The following is a 5,089-nucleotide window of genomic DNA, read 5'->3' as shown; positions in this document are numbered from 1 at the left end:
CTCCAGATGTCCATGGACTACAATTCCCAGGAGCCCCTGCCAGCAAATGCTGGCAGGGGCTCCTGGGAATTGTAGTCCATGGACATCTGGAGGGCCGCAGTTTGACTACCCCTGCTATAAAGTATAACAGTAACTGACAAACTCAGCTGTAGTGGTGCCAACACTTAGAAGTCACTGGCTGTTAAATGTTTCCTCCCCACCCATCCTTGATAAAAACTGGATGAAAAGGCAAAAGTCACTCCTGCCATAATAATCCTGTAGAATTCTGACACTGCTGAAAACAAATATGTTAAATTGTGGTTAACGGTGTATGTCAGTAGTAACAAACATGCTGTCGAATTCTACTCACAACCGGCTTTAAGACTCACTCCATGAAAATAAAAATCGGATAACTGCAGTAGCCTTATTGTGTCTCTTTGCAGTGGATTCTAATTTTCTTGTTGCTTCTGTGTGATGAAATAGAGTGTGTATGCACATTTTACTTTTATTCATGAAGAAGGTGGGTCAACAGTGTCTTCATATCATATCACAGCTGCCTGGGAAAGATGTGGTATTGCTGGCATCCATCTAACTAGAAGTGAGAATTTGTCTTTTCCCAATAAAATCTTTTCCCAATAAAAAGCAATATACATCCCATACCTGAGGTCCTAACACACTTTTTTCCAGGCAAAATCATTTTATATTTAAAAGATAAAGCTCATTCTATTCTATTTCTAATTATCTCTAAGATTTCTTGCCTAAAAGGTCTAAGAATTGGGTAAAGCCAAAGCACTTGTAAATAATCAGGGTTACCTTGAGAATGAGGAAACTCACAGAGGCCTAGGTATTATTCACTCAGATGTGCTTTGAACCTGAGGACCACTAGATGTCATCAGTGAGGTTATTTTCCAAAATAGCATCCCAATTTAGACTTGCTGCATCCACTGAGGCTCCTTTCCCCCTAAAAATAGCCAGGAAAGACTTTGAAGGACTGGTAGATTTCAAAGCTTTTAAAATGTAAATATGATAAAACACACAAAAAAAATCATTCATCTCTCATCTGGCCAGAGAATCAGAACCAGTCAGTGTGGATACTGTTGTAGACCTCCCCTTGGCTGAGCAATTTTTCTCCATGAAATCTCTGCATCAACTCGAGGGTGCCCTCTATGCCCATAGATGCAATGTCTCCAAAAATGTCAGAATGAAACATCCAGAGGCAAAAGACTCCCTTCAGTGCAAAATAGTTCTTTCATCTCAAGTTCAGTCTGGGTGTGGCTGAGCTAATTACAAGCATTTTGTTTCCAGCGAAAAATAAATTACTTTGGAAAGCTCTTGCAAGTGGAAGCCAATGGGCTGAGAAAAACGTGACTTGGTTTATATGCGTAAAAACACGGAGGCAGCAAGTAAGCAAGATGGTTTGCTGATACCTTCCAGTGGAATGAGCTGTGCTAGCTCATTCATTCAAGTACAGCTGGTTCTTGCACACTTGACAACCAGTAGCCAACCATGTGAATTAATGCCATGAAAAGCTATTGCATTTGGGGAGATATGAAAGGTTCAGTCTGCAGTGTTATCTCTGTAACAAGGCCAGCCACACACATCGTCACTTGATATTGCAATCATCAAGTGATAGCATGAATGTGTGAATCAGGTGCAGAAATAAATAGCTGTCAAGAGATGTTATAAAGTATGAGCAAAAAGCTGTTATGTAATAGGCTAGGATAATTAACATGCATTCCTGGTTTATCTCTGCCTAAACAATTTAACCTTATACAGATGCTCAGTGATGAAAATGATTGCCCTTGCTCTGGAATTCCTCAGGTCATGCTTGCTAGGTGCTCTCTTGTCCTCCCAGTGACAGAATATCTCAGTTCTAGCTTCAGCCACCTTAGTTGCCAATGTTACCTAAATTGGAAGTCTCTTAAATTTAGATGGGGGAATTAGCAAATTATTCAGAGAATTAGTGAGAAGCAAGTAACATTGAGATTTTCACCTGTGTATATCTTGGAAATCCACATAGAAAACATCCAAAATAAAATTAAAATATTTTTTATTGAAAAGTATTTTTAAATGGAACTAGCAAACCTGTACACAAATCACACTAAACATACCCCCAAGAGAAAAAGAGAAAAACAAGAGAAAAACACAGGCAAAATGGTGTGATAGGGAAGTATAAGAAGGAAAGGGAAAGTATAGCTGCCTTCATGATGTGCAGAAGTCTGTGGAAGAAATGGCCAGCGTTTTTGGAAGAAATGAAGCCCACAAGCATGCTACTAGGAAACACAGACACACAGAGACTGGTCTGGGTGTCTAGTTTTTATAGGAATATTTGTATCCTCAGATTAGAATTTGGTGACCTGGCCTCTAAAACAATGTGCTTGATGAGATCATGTGTATATAATAAAGAAACCTAGAAGGCAAGTTCTTGTCCAGTGTGGACAAAACTTGAGACAAACTCCCAGGACAGATATAATACCTGCAATGGCCCTTGGCGAGTCTCCCAGGAAAAGAGACAAAGACATGGCTACATCACGTGAATAAGACAAAAATGGAAATAGTATCTTGATGACTCTGGTATTAAAGGATGGGAGACAGACTAGGTGTGGTTGCTGTTAATCAGAACTAATTGTGTTCTATAGATGCAGCCAGAAGGAAGAAGCACTTAAAAGGTGATAGTAACATTCTTAGGGGTGCCATTGTCTTGTAGATGTTTCTAGAGTGGGGAGAGAAAAGCCAGTTGTTGACTACTCTGGAGGATCCATGATAATGTCATATGCAGAATCCAGGCAGCTCCTGGAAAGTATGAAGAGTACAATTTAATCTCTGCATGGGCACAGATGTTGTCGGTTAGCCCCGGGTGAAGCTGACATATATTTGTATAGTTTCAGCATAGTGATGTGACTGCAGAGCAATATAGCAGCAAGGTGCATGAGACATTGATGGAGGGTGTTTGCAGGCAAACCACCTCCCAAAGCAAGGAGGGGCCTGACTCCTAACACCAAGGGAAGGAAAGAAGAAAAGAGAAAAGGGGGGAATTAAACCATAACACAAGTCCACCCACACACCCCATTGGTAAATTAATAATTCGTTATAAAGTAGTGAAAAATTAGAATCTTTCTACCTGCTCTGATAATCTTTCTACCTGCTTAGGGCTGATCCTGCGTTGAGCAGGGGGTTGGACTAGATGGCCTGTATGGCCCCTTCCAACTCTATGATTCTATGATTCTATGATAATGTTTATAGGGAGTGTTTTTTTTTTTTACAAGAAGAATTAAAATATGACTTTTTGACCCACAGACTGACCTTTTCACTAATATGGGACATTCAATCATCTTGGGATTTTTACCACTCCCTTCTTCTGGTTTGTGTAGATCAGATCTGTTCATTTGGCCAAACTCTTATGAAGCATCATAGGACATAGCAAAGTAAAATACGTATTCAGCTATGTATTTGAGGGCAAAACTTTTTTGGGGGGGGAGGGGCTAAAGAAAGGTAAACAAGTACAGATGAATGGAACAATTATCTATAGCTTGGTCATAGCTTGACTATAGTATGGTCTCCCCTACAATATAGAAGGGGCTGTAGCTCAGTGGAAGAGTTTTTGCTTTGCGCGCAGCAGGTCCCAGGTTCAATCCCTGGAATCTCCAGTTAAAAGGATCATCCCTTAGGTGATAGGCTGACTTGAGGCCCTGCACAGCTGCTGTTGGCTTGAGTAGAGGATACTGACCTTGATGGACCAAGCATCTTGTTTGGTATAAGGCAACTTCATGTGTGTTCATACACCTAACAGAATTAGGTGTAAATTATATGGGCCCTTTAAACATTAGCCCAGCTACACAGTGAAACAGTTTCCCCATGGCTAAACCCCCACGATGGCCGTAGAACAAACTATACTGCTTCAGAAAGCAGGTTGGGGGAATCAAGTTATTTTGAAGGTGTAAAAAATGTTGCATGTAGAAAACACACACAAAAGGGTAGAGGCTGAGTCAGTATTTCCTCCTGATTGTTTTATAGAATGGGATATTTTGAAAAAGGCTTACCCAACAGGATAATTGCAAAGACGGCTTAGAATTGACTAAGCAAATAATAACTTGGGTTCACTTAATATCTCAAAGGAGATATGAATGATGATATCTATATTTGTAATGGTATAACCATGGGAGTGTCTCAGTTGTTTGTTTATGCTTTGGAACTTAAGTCACCAAGGACTCATTTCATCCTGAATTAAAATCCCGTACGTGGGTGTGATTGACAAGGCCCCAAAGCTTCCTTAGCTTGGCAGCCGTCATGTCAACTCTTTTTAAAGATGTGGGATTTTATAGTCTCAGGGCTTTTTATGACTGTTCATATGTACAGGAACATGCCTTGGTTTAAACATTGAAAGGCTCCCTTCAGACATAATTATGAACCCTGATTTATTTCAAATATGGTTAGATTCAGCCTCAACAAATGTTGATTTCATTGCCTTCATTTTTCCCACTGATCCCTGAGACCCAGCTGGTATCTCATCTTCCTTGGGGGGGGGGGGTGGGAGCACTGGAGATCATGGAAGAATTTCAAGATTTCTGTTTCTGTGCTAAGGGAAATCATCATTAATCAGCCAACCTCAAACCATTTTGATGTACCCAGTGTAAAGAAATGTGTTTTGGTTTGGAATAACATCAGCTAGGGCACGTACAGAGCATTGGACAGGGGCACTGCAAGTTTATACTTTTCTTTAGGATGCCTTGCTCAATCTGCTGCTGTGTTGAAAGTATGCATGCAAACATTTTCTTTGTAGTCAATAAGTTTGAAAGCTGTCAGCTGTTAACTGTCCCACCTAGACCTGCAACATTTGATCACTCTGTTTTAAATGAGCTCCAGGAGAAAGGGGGAGGTCAATAATTTTGCAAGCTGCTATTCCCCCAGTGGTAAACAAGTCCAGCAGTATCCTCAGTGTAGCAGGATACACAGACACAAGACAGGACCTCAGAACAGCAACACAGGGAAGGAAACCTGGGAGCTCTGGCCCTCTCAGTGAGTAATTCCTACAAAGGCGGGGTGGTGGCAGTGGTTTGACCAAAAAATAGAGAGCAAGGCCGCTTGGAGGGAAGACAGAATAGGGCCTGCA

This window comes from Paroedura picta, chromosome 10 (assembly GCF_049243985.1).
Source record: "Paroedura picta isolate Pp20150507F chromosome 10, Ppicta_v3.0, whole genome shotgun sequence".
Lineage (NCBI taxonomy): Eukaryota > Metazoa > Chordata > Lepidosauria > Squamata > Gekkonidae > Paroedura > Paroedura picta.
The sequence above is the reverse complement of the archived record's forward strand: the minus strand, read 5'-3'. Positions refer to the sequence as shown.